The sequence below is a fragment of the Drosophila kikkawai genome, chromosome 2L, assembly GCF_030179895.1.
Source record: "Drosophila kikkawai strain 14028-0561.14 chromosome 2L, DkikHiC1v2, whole genome shotgun sequence".
NCBI classification, from domain to species: domain Eukaryota; kingdom Metazoa; phylum Arthropoda; class Insecta; order Diptera; family Drosophilidae; genus Drosophila; species Drosophila kikkawai.
In genome coordinates this window covers 27,809,844-27,827,373 of record NC_091728.1, presented here as the reverse complement: position 1 = coordinate 27,827,373, position 17,530 = coordinate 27,809,844, and the positions used below count along the sequence as shown (strand labels likewise).

The following is a 17,530-nucleotide window of genomic DNA, read 5'->3' as shown; positions in this document are numbered from 1 at the left end:
AAAAACTTGTTTTCTTAGTTGACACTGGTTCATATCAATATTAAAAGAAAGACATGTTTCATGATAAAATAGGCATATGCCAAGAACTAGTAAAAAAAAAGATTAATTTCCATCGACATACAGATACATAAATATATAATTCCACATTTCACAAAAAAGATAAGAAAAAAATAAATCCCATAATATAAAATATTTATTTATCTTAATATATAAAAATCTCCTGTCACTATGTTTGGTCGCTATAGACTCCTAAACCGCTTAACAGATTTCGTTCAAATCTTAATATATAAAAATCTCCTGTCACTATGTTTGGTCGCTATAGACTCCTAAACCGCTTAACAGATTTCGTTCAAATTTGTAGGCAATTTGCAGTTTTGTTCAACTTGAGAGATAGGATAGCTTAGATCTTTTACATTATGGCAGTTTCGGCAGGACAAGAAGGAATCTTCTTTTTTTATGCACTCCTTCGAAACGGCTTTACCGATTCTCATGAAATTTAGTGTGCTTATGCAGTTTGGTTCAACTTGAGAGATAGGATAGCTAAGATCTTTCACATCATGGCAGTTTCGGCAGGACAAGGAGGAATCTTATTTTTTTATGCACTCCTTCGAAACGGCTTTACCGATTCTCATGAAATTTAGTGTGCTTATGCAGTTTGGTTCAGCTTGAGAGATAGGATAGCTAAGATCTTTTACATCATGGCAGTTTCGGCAGGACAAGGAGGAATCTTATTTTTTTATGCACTCCTCCGAAACGACTTTACCGATTATCATGAAATTTAGTGTGCTTATGCAGTTTGGTTCAACTTGAGAGATAGGATAGCTAATCATGGCAGTTTCGGTAGGACAAGGAGGAATCTTCTTTTTTATGCACTCCTTCGAAACGGCTTTACCGATTCTCATGAAATTTAGTGTGCTTATGCAGTTTGGTTCAACTTGAGAGATAGGATAGCTAAGATCTTTTACATCATGGCAGTTTCGGCAGGACAAGGAGGAATCTTATTTTTTTATGCACTCCTCCGAAACGGCTTTACCGATTCTCATGAAATTTAGTGTGCTTATGCAGTTTGGTTCAACTTGAGAGATAGGATAGCTAAGATCTTTTACATCATGGCAGTTTCGGCAGGACAAGGAGGAATCTTCTTTTTTTATGCACTCCTCCGAAACGTTTTTACCGATTCTAATGAAATTTAGTGTGCTTATGCAGTTTGGTTCAACTTGAGAGATAGGATAGCTAAGATCTTTTACATCATGGCAGTTTCGGCAGGACAAGAAGGAATCTTATTTTTTTATGCACTCCTCCGAAACGGCTTTACCGATTCTCATGAAATTTAGTGCGCTTATGCAGTTTGGTTCAACTTGAGAGATAGGATAGCTAAGATTTTTTACATCATGGCAGTTTCGGCAGGACAAGGAGGAATCTTCTTTTTTTATGCACTCCTTCGAAACGGCTTTACCGATTCTCATGAAATTTAGTGTGCCTATGCAGTTTGGTTCAACTTGAGAGATAGGATAGCTAATCATGGCAGTTTCGGCAGGACAAGGAGGAATCTTCTTTTTTATGCACTCCTTCGAAACGGCTTTACCGATTCTCATGAAATCTAGTGTGCTAATGCAGTTTGGTTTAACTTGAGAAATAGGATAGCTAAGATTTTTTACATCATGGCAGTTTCGGCAGGACAAGGAGGAATCTTATTTTTTTATTCACTCCTCCGAAACGGCTTTACCGATTCTCATGAAATTTAGTGTGCTTATGCAGTTTGGTTCAACTTGAGAGATAGGATAGCTAAGATCTTTAATATCATGGCAGTTTCGGCAGGACAAGGAGGAATCTTATTTATTTATGCACTCCTCCGAAACGTTTTTACCGATTCTCATGAAATTTAGTGTGCTTATGCAGTTTGGTTCAACTTGAGAGATAGGATAGCTAAGATCTTTTACATCATGGCAGTTTCGGCAGAACAAGGAGGAATCTTCTTTTTTTATGCACTCCTCCGAAACGGCTTTGCCGATTCTTATTTCACTTTCAGGATGATTTCTTTGATTTAGAACCACGTCTTTATTTTACAACTTATTCTTTTTACGTCGACACACCGAATGGAATCACTAGCGATGCGCTTCCAGACTCCTGTTAATTTACATAGGCTTAACATAATAGTTATCGGTATCTTATAAGTATCGGTGTTAGTGTTAGGATATCGGTAAAGCCGTTGGAGTATCGGCATAGCCTACTACAATTCGGCCATCCTGACGATAAGGATCCCCTGATCCTGGTTTCTTATGAAGTAGACATTATTTGTATCAATTTGTTCAACAACTTATCCAATAACAATAGTTTAGTATATATTATTCTTTTAATTATTATTATCTTTTTTTTAAGGTTTTGTTTGTTTTCCTATCCAAGGTCTTATGTTTTGAGCACTCCATACACCCTTGTATGGATTTCGTGAAACTTGGAAACCTTCAACATCCTTTAGCAAGAACCTGTCATTACGCAGTATTTTAGCAATCATGTATGGGCCTTTGTTCTTTGGGATCAACTTCCTAGCAACCCCCGCAGTGCTGTCAAAATTTTTGACCATTACGTAATCTCCTTAAGCATGATCCTTTGGCTTTTTCTTTGTTTTATCATAATATGTTTCGTTGTATGCCTGTGCTCGATTTTGGTTTTCCATTGCCAGTCTTCTTATTTCCTCTAAACTTTCTACTTGGGTTGTGTCGTTAATTTCTTCTAATTTTTCCCTAAGCTCATCAATAATTTGGCCTTTCTGCTCTACACCAAAGAGCACCTTACTAGGAACTTGTTTAATGCTTCTGTGTACAGTGTTGTTGAGTGCATATTCTACTTGTTCATTTGCTTGCGGAGAACCTGTCGCTATTTTGAGATGTTTAATGTTTGCTTCTGTTAAAAATTGTCCGAATTCGTTAGATGTGAAACAACTGCCTCTATCAGAAACTATACATTTTGGCTTGCTATACGCCCTGAAATAATCCGATAAAGCTCTTAGAACTTCTTTTGTGCTTGTTGTCTTGGTTGGATATAATCTAACGAATTTCGTAAATCCATCTACTATAAGAAATATGTGTTTATTCGCCCTTCCTGCGGCCACTGGTCCGTAATGGTCGATGTGTAATAGCTCAAATGGCTTATCGCCTTTAGGAATGCTGTGAAGGAAACCTTCCGATTTTCCTGTGTTTGGAGAGAAAGCTACACATTTTAGGCAATTCTCGATGTGATTCTTACATTTGACTTTGATATTTTTAAACCAATAGCTCCTCGAAATAGCGTCTACCATCTTATCTCTACCAATGTGACCAAGTTCAGGGACATAAAATAATAAACGATCGTCATCTGTTTTTCTGTATACAACGCCATTTCTCATTTCGAACAGTTTGTGCTGATTCTTTTCTAACTCTTCTTTGATTTGCTGTATTTTTATATCTTTCGATTGACAAATTAAAAGATTGTCCTCAAAAGTAGTGGTTTCTACAATCAAAATATTGCATCTGCTCAGAGCATCTACGTGTTGCATCTTTGTTCCGGATCTATGGATCAGCTCATAATCATAATTTTGAAGTTCAAGTGCCCATCGGGCGATTCTAGGATTCAGTTCGACTCTGTTTAAGGTCAACGTTAAAGAATTGCAATCTGTTATTATTTTAAAATGCCTCCCTTGTAAATAGATCCGAAACCTACGCAGGGCATAGATAATAGCCAGAGTTTCTAGCTCAAAGCTGTGATACTTGCCTTCAGTCTCAGTACTTCGTTTCGAAAAATAGAACACGGGGTGAAGTTTTTATATCTCCTTTCCTTTGCATTAAAACTGCACCAAAACACATCGCGCTTGCATCGCAATGCAATTCAACCTCATCTTTGTGATTATAAATTGCTAAAACAGGTGACTCTATCAGTTTCTTCTTAAGGTTTAAAAAACAGTTAAGTTCTCTTTCTTCAAAAGAAAATTCTTTGTCTTTCTTTAAAATGTCATACAGAGGCTTAGCTAATGTAGAAAAATCTTTTATGAACCTTCTAAAATAAGAACATAGTCCTAAGAAACTTTGAACGTTGTGCACTTTTTCAGGAATTGGAAAGTTTGTGATTGCATCGATACCTCTATCATCTGCTCTGATTCCTTCTTTAGTAATAAGGAATCCAAGGTACTTAATGCTGGATTGCATGAACTCGCATTTGTCCATACGAAGTTCTAACTTGTTACTAATCAGTCTTTTAAACACTTCTCTCAATGTTTCTAAATGTTCTTCTATATCTGCACTGGCTATCATTATGTCGTCCATGTATACTATGACCTTGTGTTCGCGTATTAAATCAGCAAAAATTTTGTTTACAAAGCGCTGAAATACTGCTGATGCATTCTTGATACCCATAGGCATCCTTAAAAATTCAAATTGCCCTAATGGAGTTACGAATGATGTATATTTAACTGAATCATCGCCAACGAATACGTGAAAATATCCATTTTTTAAGTCGAGCTTTGAAAACACTTTTTTATTCACTAACTTGTCTAAAAGATCATCTATTAAAGGCAACGGATAATTGTCCTTTATCAAAACTTAGTTCAATTTTCGATAGTCTATGCATAAATGCAAATCTCCTGTTTTTTTCTTTACCAGTACAATGGGAGAAGCATATTCTGAATCACTGTTTCTTATTATGCCTTTGTCTAAATATTCGTCTAATAATTTCTGAAGCTGCTCCTTTTCACTAAAAGAAAGTCGCCTAGGTGAGCAACTGAAAGGTTTGGATTTCTCTAAACAAATTTTCATCTCGCATCTGGTAAACGGAGTATCTGGTCTCTTTGCGTTAACATATGACTCTTCAAACATCTTAATAAATTTGCACTTCGTTTCATAGCTTACATTGCACCCACAGTTATAGTCTGAAAATTGATCATCAACTACGTTAATGGTCAGCATCTCGGTTTCAAAATCGTCTGCTAAAATTTCTGTTTTTTCATTAATAGTATCGCTCTCTACACTTCTTCCGTTATGTGTTTCCTGTTCTCTAAAATTTCTTTCAACATTTACACCTCCTAGTAATTTTCCCATAATAGTTGACTTTTCTAATAATTTTCCCTCAGGAGATTCATTTTCTAAAAATTTTTCCGTAACAGTCGCATTTTCTAACGATTTTTCCTTAACAGTTGCATTTTCTAACAATTTTTCCTTAACAGTTTCATTTTCTAAAGATTTTTCCTTAACAGTTTTATTTTCTAAAGATTTTTCCTTAACAGTTTCATTTTCTAAAGATTTTTTCTTAACAGTTTCATTTTCTAAAGATTTTTCCTTAACAGTTTTTTCATAACCATTTCATTTTCTAATACAGTTTCGCTGGAGTCGCAATTGGCTACTACGGCGGTTGCTAGTTGCTGATCCTTTTCCCCATGTGCTTTAATCGTATTATTAATATCTCTATTAATGTTGAGGGTGTCTAGATTCATGCTCAGACCATATTGATTCATAAAATCCCTTCCCAGAACTACATCGTGTCTCATTGATTCATTAGCGACGACAATCATCTCAAATTTAATCTTTATTTTTCTTTTTAAAATGAAGCAAAACGTTTTTCCAAAAACTTTAAGTTGGCTTTTATTTAGCCCATGATACACTTGATCAACTGCTTCTAATGCTACTTCAAATGGAATTCTTGACTGCTTAATGAATGAGATCGCGCTTCCTGAATCTATGAGACATTCTGCAACAATAGGTAAATTATTGAAAGAAATGAAAAAAATTTGTAACCGTCTTACATAGTCGTTAACGTTGCTGCTGTTGTTGCTCTTCCTTAGACGGCATTCTCCCACAAAATGGCCCATTTCTCCACAAGCGAAACACGATCCAGGTGCCCTTGCTGGCTTGCGGCAGTCCTTGGCGAAATGGCCCTTAGAGTTGCAGTTCCTGCAGCGCAGGTTGTTGACGTCCGCCGCCGCCGACGTTGACTTCTTCGGTGCGTAGACTCCGGCTTGTTGCGGAAGGCGTACATTGGCGAATGCTAGTAGCATTTGCTCCGGATTGGCGAACCTTTGGATGCGGGCTTGATCACGCAAGCTCGCCGACGGGATTCCCTCGATGAGTTGCTCCAGCAGTTCCTCCATGTCCATGTTGATGGTTTGGGACATCATTACCTTCTCTTCGAAATACCTTGTAAAACGCTCGTTTCTTTGCCATTTGCGTTGCTCAAACTTTCGACGCAGCTCCGATTTGGACGCTGTTTCTCCAAATGCAATGATTAGTTGCTCGCACAGCCTGTCGAAAGACTCCAGCATTCGAGTTGGGTTGGCGTGTAGCCAACGCTGTGCATTGCCTTTTAATTTGGTAACAAGCAACATTCGTGCGCAAATATTTCCTTCGAAGTCGATGGCAGCTTCCTTGGCATAAGAGAGTGATGCCGATCCAGCCCTGGTAAATGGTCTCTCTCCCTGGTTGTCGTCGGCGCTGCCACATAGTCCGTTTCTGATGGTGAATTCTGGGACATTGCCGGCGTTGCCACTCAGTAAAGTTCCAATTGGGTTCACAGGGACGCTGGAATTTCCGCTGTTGCCGACTGCCTGATCTCGTTGTATTTGTATGGCGTCGCGCGCCTCTTCTTGCTGTTGTGTGTGTGTGGCGATGCGTGTCTCTTCTTGCTGATGTAGGTCTGTGGCGACGCTTGTCTCTTCTAGCTGTTGCATTTGTATTTGTTGGATGGCGTTGAGCTCCTCGATTTGTTGTTGCTGTATGGCGCCGCGCTCTTCTGCTCGGTGCAACGCATTTTGCTGCGCAATGAGTGCTGCTCGCAGCTGCGTGATGATTCCAAGAAGTTCGTCATGCTCTGGAACATTCTCGGAAGCGCCTTCCTGCGACGTCGCTTGCCCTGGATTTTCAGGATCGGTGTTGACCAACTGGAGTCCAGTGCCGGCGGCGCCAGGCTCATCGTCTCCGAAATTCTGGCCGGTTTCTTCGTCTGGTACTTGGCCTCGAATTTCAAGCGGTATTTGCCCAAGACGGGCCATCAACTCGGCTTTTGCACCTTGGGTTGACAAACCCAACGCTGAAAGCCATCTTTTTAGCTGGATGACCGAAAATGCGTTTAAATTAGCTTCATTCATGGCGTAGATTTGACCACTTCTGAATTTGTGGTAGACTGAATACACTTTCAGGATGACTTCTTTGATTTAGAACCACGTCTTTATTTTACAACTTATTCTTTTTACGTCGACACACCGAATGGAATCACTAGCGATGCGCTTCCAGACTCCTGTTAATTTACATAGGCTTAACATAATAGTTATCGGTATCTTATAAGTATCGGTGTTAGTGTTTGTAATGGTTGCCTACACTGAAGAAAAATTGATCACAACTATCTACAGTGTAAGTTAACTGAATCAGGCAGCAGTGTATACAGCGGAACGGGACCCTCTTGTTGTTTCTAGCTCTTCCGGGATGGGGGGGTTATTGCTGTTACTGTTTCCGACATTACACGAAGAATTATTTATAGAGTCCCTATCTGAAACTAATAAGCCATCTGATCATGGCTGAAATCTGCAGGCTAACTGCCTACCAAAAGAAAATCAGAGAAAATCTCCAACTCACAGGACGACAATAATGATGAAAAGGGAATATGTCTAGCACCAGGATCTGTTCGTGGCGTCTTAGCTGTCGTTCGACACTCACGGAGTCGCTACCCACCCTACCAATGCCTTTGTACTTTAACTGTTAGCAAAGACCCCATATTGTAGCTGATCAAAACATTTAAATCCCCAGGTCACGAGATGAGTGCATCTACTCCATCATGATATTACTGATTCGATATGACATACTGCATTATTTATTTAAATAATTTCAATAGAAAAGTAACTTAAAGAAATTCTGGTTAATGACATAATAATTTCGAATGTTCGTTTTAATTATTTTGCTTCTTTTCATTTTTTTAATTTAGAGAATTCAGTTGCGATTCATTTATGCTTTCATTGCGACTACAAATGTTTTTAAACGAGGACTTAATGATTAGTTTCTAATTTACTTGTATTTTATTTACATATTTTCTGATAAAGTTAGCGAAAAGCAGAATAAAACTACGCGTTCCTATTCATAATTCAAATATTTAATCTTCATAATTACGTTGGTGCTGGTAGCAATAGAGATCTGCAATGCATACACTAGCCAAGAATATAGCAAAACAAACGCATACCGAGAATTAAGATTTGGTAATGATAATTATATACTCAATCAGCGCGCGGCTAGAGGAGCATTTATACGTAATTAGAAGTGTCCAGAATCTTGCAGCCCAAAACAAAACAAACAGAAAAGAATAACGAACAGAGCTTACGGCTCTTCACGGTAGCAGCGGTGGTTTTGGATGATCATATCATGTCACATTAAATGGGTGTTTATATATATATATCCATTTTGGATCACTTACCCCATCCGATCCTCGTTGAAGGCCTTCACGATGACGTGGATGACGAGCTGTTAGGGTGTGTTTAAAGGATTGTTAATTTAATGCAACATAAATGATTGGTTGGATCGACCCTGCTTAGCGCGTTATTTATGTCTGGTTGTGCGGGTTTTTAGGGCACATGAACCTAGGTCAAGTTTACGCAATCGCCTTCGCTTAGCTAGCGCAGGCACTCTAGATACATACTACATTTTTCCGAGGCTCATACGAGCCAGATGCGACCGAAATCTGATTAAAAACGCGAAACTTTTACAGTTGCATAAAACCTAACTAAATCTGCGCTCCGGATCTAATGCCGGTTTTGTTTATTTCTGGAGGAGTTTACTCCGATCCTACGCCTTCGTCACGCTCTGGCCGAAAATTGTGGTCCCTGGCCACAACGTTTGTCGTCTCCCTTCCTCTGCCGCAGCTGGCGAAGCGCGGAAAGGAAAATTAAGTAATCCCACGCCGATGACGTAATCGGGGCTCCTGGCCACCGAACAGATTCGCGGGCAGGGTCGCAAAGGTTTTCGCTTCACCCTTGGCAATATTCAGTCGTATAAGACAACTATTTACCGGCAGAGGACGATGCAGAGTAAACTGCGGTACGCTTGAGCGTGGAGCTCCAGAAAGTTCCTTAGCCTGTATGTAGGCTTGCAAGCCGAGAAGGCACGCAGTATTGCGCTGTCTCTATATGAAACCAATATTAATGCAAGTGCAAATGGCTTGAAGTTTCAAAATAATTACCCAAAACCGGTGCGCGACACTGGCGGATGGTTAACTGGTCGGATGCAACGGCCGATGCCTTGTATTTAATTGGCAAATGGACACGTGGCACTTGTGTATTAATTTCGCTCACAGATCGACACTTCTGTAGCGTTCGGCGTTGCAGCGAAAAAAGGAAGAAGGCGGATGTTTTGATCATGTCGGAAATGATGCTTAATCGATAAATTCGTGCTGTCATCTGTCAATTTCGCACAGCTGATTGTGATCGACTAGGGCTGGAGAATAAGATATGACTATCGTAAGGCGCGTATGTCAAATCTTTTGAATTTTACAACGTTAACCTTTTTGTCCAATGCTGCCCATTACAACCACAGATAATCTGGCAAGTAATCGCAGACACGATTAGCTGGAATCAGCTTCGTATATCCTTTGCGTGGTAGGTTCCTATCTCCTTTCCTGCTAACGTTTCCAATAGATAAAACGAACTACCTAATTTCTTCTTAATTCGACACTTAGAAAATTGGTGTCCTAACTTCTTATTGTAATTCTGACTAAAATTACTTAAATGAAAGTTTCGCTTAAAGACTTCTTGACCTTCTTTAACCCTAGACGGTCATGCTTATTTTTCCTACGTTAAGGTTATGCTTCGTCGAATCGACGACGCCAATTTTAAAATAAGTATAATTGTTAAAAAACAAACAAATATTGTAAAAAAAAATTTAACATCGTTTAATTCATCATTTTAACTGTTCAAAATTAGAAATAATAATTAATTCTTATATTAAGAATATACTTAAAAACTAAGAATAAAAAACGACCTTTTTTTCATTTTTCGAACTTTTGTGATTTTGCGTCGTCGAATCGACGAAGCATGACCGTCTAGGGTTAAATACAATATGATTAGCTCTTACATTGTATTGTTTCACATTAGTTTCATATGCTTTACGACTATTCTTTTTGATTTCTTCGCGAATTAAAGCTAATTGGTCTACTCTATCCAATCGAGTCGATTCTTCTAATAACGATAATTGTTTCAATAGCTTATAATCAGATCCATGATTAATCATATTAAAACCAAAGAGAGCTTTATAAGAAGAACAACCTTAAGACTGATGTAATGCAGATCGAAGAGCAGACGAGATACTTGTCAAATTTACATCCCATTCTGTTTGATCTTCTTGAAGATATGATCGTATAGCTGCCAATAAAGAACGATTGACTCTTTCGGCCGCATTACTTTGCGGTGAATAAAGAGCTGTACAAATATGACGAATACCCCATTTGGTTATCATGGCCTCGAATTCTTTTGCCTTAAACTGGGATCCATTATCACTAATTATTGTCTCTGGTACTCCAAACTCACAAAAAATTCGCTCGCACAAGAAGTTATTAATGGCTGCCGTAGTGAATTTTTTAAGCGGACAGAGCCAATGATATCGGCTAAAGTGGTCAAGTACAATCAGCAATCCAGTATAACCTCTTTTACTACGAGGATAAGGTCCGAGTATATCAACGTACAATCGTTGAAAGGGTCTGATTGATACACTCTGCTCACCCATGGGTTGTCGTAATATTTTATTTGGTGCTTTTGTCTGTTTACACATTGCCCACTCATTTACATAATTTCGAACCTCTTTTGACAATCCTGGCCAAAAAAGATTACGTCGTAGTCTCTCAATAGTTTTGTGTATCCCTCCATGGGCTGACACGACACTATCATGAGCCTGCCAAATTGCAGCACTTCGCAGCTTTTCAGGCACCCAGAGCTTCCAACTATCCGCTTCCTGCTCTGTATTTCCCGATGGATGGTCCGTCCGTATGTAAACGAATTTCCCATGGACTCGTAAATCCGGAAACTTATCAACATTCTCTTCTACTCGCTTTCGAAGTTCTTCATAACTTTGTTCCGTAAAAGCATCAGAATCTAAATCGATTTCGGGTCCAACAAACTCTAAACTCTCAATGTGTTCCTCACAAATCCTCGATAAGGCATCTGGTACGATATGATCCTTACCTTTTCTATGAGATATTGTGAATTTAAATCCTTGTAACCGAAAAATCCATCTGGCAAGACGACCTGATACATTTTGTTGTCTCATCAGCCATAGCAGACTGGAATGATCAGTTACCACCTCAAATTCTTGCAACTCTAAATAGCAACGGAATTTTTCTATTGACAATATTACAGCCAAGCATTCACGCTCTGTAACACTATAATTACGCTGTGACTTGGAAAGTTTCTGTGACATAAAAGCTATAGGCCTTTCATCTCCTGCTTCAGATAATTGTTCTAAGACTGCTCCAATGCCAAAGTCGCTAGCATCGCAGTGAAGAAAGAATTTCTGCGAAAAGTCAGGATCATGTAGTACAGGAGCAGAGGTAAGTTTCTGTTTTAACGCATTCATCGCTTCCTGAGCTTCAGCAGACCATTTAAACGTCTTACTTTTTGACAACAGTTCGGTGATGGGAAAAGTTAATTCAGCAAAATTTGAAATAAAACGACGATACCAACCACATACACCTAAAAATCCTCTGACTTGTTTGATATTACGAGGTGGAGGCCAATTCAGGATACAGGAGATCTTGGCTGGGTCTGTGGAGATACCTCCTTCGCCAATAATGTATCCAAAATAATTAACTTTGCTGACATTCAGCGTTAAGTTTGCCTTACGGAATTGCTCTGCAATTCGAATCAGGACAGACAAATGAGATTCAAAGTCTTCGGTTACTATGCATAAATCGTCTAAATATCCAAACACACAGTGACGGAGATCTGTAGGAATAAGATCGTCCATTAGTCGACACATAGTTGATGGAGCGTTACATAAACCGAATGGCATTACAACAAATTGAAAGAGAGCTCGACCTGGCACTGTAAAAGCCGTGAGTGGTTTTGCTTCATCCGTTAACTGAATCTGCCAATAGGCATCCTTTAGATCCAATTTACTAATAATATTAGCCTTTGGTAAGCGAGAGAAGATCCCATCAATGCTTTGTAAGGGGTACGCATCTTTTTTCGTTGCTTCGTTTAATTTCCGCGCATCTAAACAAAGTCGGACTTTATTTGGCTTAATTACCATACGAATTGGTGAGCTCCAAGAGCTGTTAGAGGGTTCTATTACCCCAAGCTCTAGCAACAATTCCTTCACCGCTTCTAACTTTTGTAGTTGCCTCTCGTTGAGCGGATAGGAATCCTGGACAATTTGAGTTACTGAAGGGCTCTCGATTGCACCAACTATACTCGGCGCTAATGCAAAAGTTCTCCAGAAATCAATTCCTAATATAAGTCTCTGAGCTATGGTTGGAATAATGTATAATTCCATTACATTTTCATTATCTTTATATTTCATCTTAACTTTCAAAATTCCTAAAACCTTATGGGCCTTGGCATCCGCAGTTTTAACTTGCGATACGATGGCTTTATATCCGGGAAAACAACTGAAATCCTGCAAAGCTAAATCTGCTCCTATACAGCTAACATTTGCTCCTGTATCAAGCAAACCCCATTTTAAATTGCTATAATAATTTTTCAATCGTTTTGTATTCCGCTTTCGTGGCTTTGTTTTTTCATTAAAGATTCTATCTCGTACTAAATAATAATTTCGAAGCCTGTCTTCATACGGCCGAAATGCTGTTTTCAAATCCACTGACTCTTGCGTGGTATTTGACTTATCTAATATTTTGGATTGAAGATCAACTATTTTCATTTCTGTCTCATCCTCCAACCTTTGACCTAATGAGTTGTCTAAGTCTTTGTCTACGTCTGGGTATGAAGCTATGATTGGGACTGGGACATCCGATTGTTCTGGGATGCCCCCGCCTTTCGGTTTTCCGAACGATTCTTACAGTTCAAACAATTGGGTTTATAGACTTCCGGCTTGCCACATCCGTAGCAAAATATGCGACGTTCTGCTAAACAATCCTCAAATATATGACCCGCCTTGGTACAGTTCCAGCAAATAATTTTCGAGGGCGCTCTCAAAGCCGAAATATCCTTGTCTAGTTCATCTGCCTCTGCCTCTGTCATTGAGTCTTCATCGAAGCGAAAACTCGGTAGTTGGTCTCTTTGGGTTTTGCTTGAGTACGGATTGTTTTGGCAGCATCCAGCAGAAACCTTTCTCTCTTTTGGACCAACTTTCGTAAGTGTTCCATAGAATAGATATCTTCAAAAAGCAACCTATCTTTCATATCCGTGAGCAAATTTCCCTGAACTAATTCAATTAATTCGTTTTCTTCAAAATGCACTGACAATTTATCCATTAGTTTGCAAATGGATTCGTAAAAGGTATCAAACAATTCGCCAGGTTTCTGTTTACGAGCACGAATTTGTTCGCGTAGCTCGGTCATAGATCGACTTTCTTTATATTGGGCACGCAGCGCGGTTGCAAACTGTTGCCAGTTCAGGTTCTCGGTTTGTTTATGCATTCGCCAAAACCAAGAACTAGCCTTGCCTACTAACAGCTGATGCACATTTCGGACAAGCGAATCAAAATCATTATTAAGATGTTCTCGCGTTATTACTTGTACTCGATATAAAAATTCTTCCACCGACAAACCCTCAGATGTCCCTTCGAAACGCCCACCCCACTTCTGAATAATATCTGCGACCTTATTCGTTGCTAGAATGGATGAATTATGAGAAATGAGACTTTGGTTAACCGTGGGTGTTCTTTCTTGTTGTCGATTTTCCTGATTGTTTCTCACTGTTAATGATTGCATCATTTGCCTTACAGTTTCTGGAACTAAAACTTCAATGTCCGGTTGCGACCAATTATCTTCGTTTAGATTATCGTCACTCCGATTAAATCGTCTAGGCAGTCTGCCTCTTCGTGCACCTCTTCGTATTGCACCTCCTCTCTCCATATTAGTGTTATTACCCCTTGCACCTCTATTACTATCTACAGCTGCCACGTTAGGTATTAACTCTGGTTGCTGCGAAAAAACTTCTGCCTCTGTTGGGGGATTTTCTACAAGTTCTAATTGTCTAGCCACTGAACGAGTATTTGGACGTTTATTCGCAGTAGTTCCTGGTGGATCGTTTTCAGCTCTGGAGAGAAATTTCCAATAACTACTTTAACATCCTTCAACAGAATTTTCGTAAGACACGAAGGACATTCATTCTCTTTATCCGGATGAAACTTACTCTCAACACAAGATTTATGGAATACATGCTTACAAGGTGTCATCGCACAAGGCTGTGTATCCACCATTGGCTCTTCGCACAATAAACAAACATCTTGGTTTGCCATTGGAGCGAACGTTTTATCAGGAGTATGATGAAGTGGCATAATGTTTTTGTTTAGGTTCTACAAATTTGTGTTTATTTTGGAATAATTTCTCGTTATATTTTATTTATCTCGTTTTGACCTATCTTTGGGGATATGAATGATCTGATCGTAGTTAACCTGGTTCCGACATAATTTATTTTGGTATTTTTATTTGTTTATTTATTTATTTATTTTTTTTTTTTAATATATGTTCGGGCTATTTCCTCTAATTGGAATGATACTTGATTTTCAGATATTTACTAATCGCAACTAACAGACATATGTACACTTACGCATACCCTATGTATTCCAGTCAATCCAACTTTGCAAACAACTAACCGATAAACCATTTTCTCACTCCTCTGATGATAGAAAATGAAGCTACTCTACAGCTCAAAAACCGATAGCGATACTTCGGTCGTCAGAGTTCACACTTGCAAACCTACGATATCCAGAAAGTATAAACTATAGTTATAATATGTACTGCAGACCACTCTCAATAATTTATCATTCGAAAACAAACGAGCTATCTATCTAGGGATTTCGGTTGCTTTACTTTTATTGGTTGATCTTACTCAGCGCACGCAAATAATTCGATATCCGAAAAAAATAAAGTACCTCCTAGACATTTGGGCTTAAATAACTGAAATCTCTCGTTATGTAGGATTCAATTATCGCGGCCCCACGTTGGGCGCCAAATACTTATGTAATGGTTGCCTACACTGAAGAAAAATTGATCACAACTATCTACAGTGTAAGTTAACTGAATCAGGCAGCAGTGTATACAGCGGAACGGGACCCTCTTGTTGTTTCTAGCTCTTCCGGGATGGAGGGGTTATTGCTGTTACTGCTTCCGACATTACACGAAGAATTATTTATAGAGTCCCTATCTGAAACTAATAAGCCATCTGATCATGGCTGAAATCTGCAGGCTAACTGCCTACCAAAAGAAAATCAGAGAAAATCTCCAACTCACAGGACGACAATAATGATGAAAAGGGAATATGTCTAGCACCAGGATCTGTTCGTGGCGTCTTAGCTGTCGTTCGACACTCACGGAGTCGCTACCCACCCTACCAATGCCTTTGTACTTTAACTGTTAGCAAAGACCCCATATTGTAGCTGATCAAAACATTTAAATCCCCAGGTCACGAGATGAGTGCATCTACTCCATCATGATATTACTGATTCGATATGACATACTGCATTATTTATTTAAATAATTTCAATAGAAAAGTAACTTAAAGAAATTCTGGTTAATGACATAATAATTTCGAATGTTCGTTTTAATTATTTTGCTTCTTTTCATTTTTTTAATTTAGAGAATTCAGTTGCGATTCATTTATGCTTTCATTGCGACTACAAATGTTTTTAAACGAGGACTTAATGATTAGTTTCTAATTTACTTGTATTTTATTTACAAATTTTCTGATAAAGTTAGCGAAAAGCAGAATAAAACTACGCGTTCCTATTCATAATTCAAATATTTAATCTTCATAATTACGTTGGTGCTGGTAGCAATAGAGATCTGCAATGCATACACTAGCCAAGAATATAGCAAAACAAACGCATACCGAGAATTAAGATTTGGTAATGATAATTATATACTCAATCAGCGCGCGGCTAGAGGAGCATTTATACGTAATTAGAAGTGTCCAGAATCTTGCAGCCCAAAACAAAACAAACAGAAAAGAATAACGAACAGAGCTTACGGCTCTTCACGGTAGCAGCGGTGGTTTTGGATGATCATATCATGTCACATTAAATGGGTGTTTATATATATATATCCATTTTGGATCACTTACCCCATCCGATCCTCGTTGAAGGCCTTCACGATGACGTGGATGACGAGCTGTTAGGGTGTGTTTAAAGGATTGTTAATTTAATGCAACATAAATGATTGGTTGGATCGACCCTGCTTAGCGCGTTATTTATGTCTGGTTGTGCGGGTTTTTAGGGCACATGAACCTACGTCAAGTTTACGCAATCGCCTTCGCTTAGCTAGCGCAGGCACTCTAGATACATACTACATTTTTCCGAGGCTCATACGAGCCAGATGCGACCGAAATCTGATTAAAAACGCGAAACTTTTACAGTTGCATAAAACCTAACTAATTCTGCGCTCCGGATCTAATGCCGGTTTTGTTTATTTCTGGAGGAGTTTACTCCGATCCTACGCCTTCGTCACGCTCTGGCCGAAAATTGTGGTCCCTGGCCACAACGTTTGTCGTCTCCCTTCCTCTGCCGCAGCTGGCGAAGCGCGGAAAGGAAAATTAAGTAATCCCACGCCGATGACGTAATCGGGGCTCCTGGCCACCGAACAGATTCGCGGGCAGGGTCGCAAAGGTTTTCGCTTCACCCTTGGCAATATTCCGCTTGCCCTTATAGGAAGGTTCGACTAGAAAAAACAACCGTGGTTACGGAGAGAGCTTTCAGTCGTATAAGACAACTATTTACCGGCAGAGGACGATGCAGAGTAAACTGCGGTACGCTTGAGCGTGGAGCTCCAGAAAGTTCCTTAGCCTGTATGTAGGCTTGCAAGCCGAGAAGGCACGCAGTATTGCGCTGTCTCTATATGAAACCAATATTAATGCAAGTGCAAATGGCTTGAAGTTTCAAAATAATTACCCAAAACCGGTGCGCGACACTGGCGGATGGTTAACTGGTCGGATGCAACGGCCGATGCCTTGTATTTAATTGGCAAATGGACACGTGGCACTTGTGTATTAATTTCGCTCACAGATCGACACTTCTGTAGCGTTCGGCGTTGCAGCGAAAAAAGGAAGAAGGCGGATGTTTTGATCGTGTCGGAAATGATGCTTAATCGATAAATTCGTGCTGTCATCTGTCAATTTCGCACAGCTGATTGTGATCGACTAGGGCTGGAGAATAAGATATGACTATCGTAAGGCGCGTATGTCAAATCTTTTGAATTTTACAACGTTAACCTTTTTGTCCAATGCTGCCCATTACATGTTAGGATATCGGTATAGCCGTTGGAGTATCGGCATAGCCTACTACAGAAGGTAAGATATTATTTTCAGCAAAATGCCACCGAAAAGATCGAATCTCAACAACGTAAGCTGCAGAGTGGCACGACGCAG

General features: G+C 39.3%; 1 long non-coding RNA gene across 1 annotated transcript; it reads right to left on the bottom strand.

Annotated features, from left to right (window-relative positions):
* Window positions 1-16,514: 16,514 nt before the first annotated feature.
* LOC121502499 (uncharacterized) lies at window positions 16,515-17,258 on the bottom strand. Its single transcript, XR_011444358.1, has 3 exons — window positions 17,055-17,258; window positions 16,884-16,997; window positions 16,515-16,824 (listed from the first exon to the last, which is right to left on the bottom strand). It is a non-coding gene; the product is annotated as an uncharacterized lncRNA (long non-coding RNA).
* Between the last annotated feature and the right edge of the window lie 272 nt (window positions 17,259-17,530).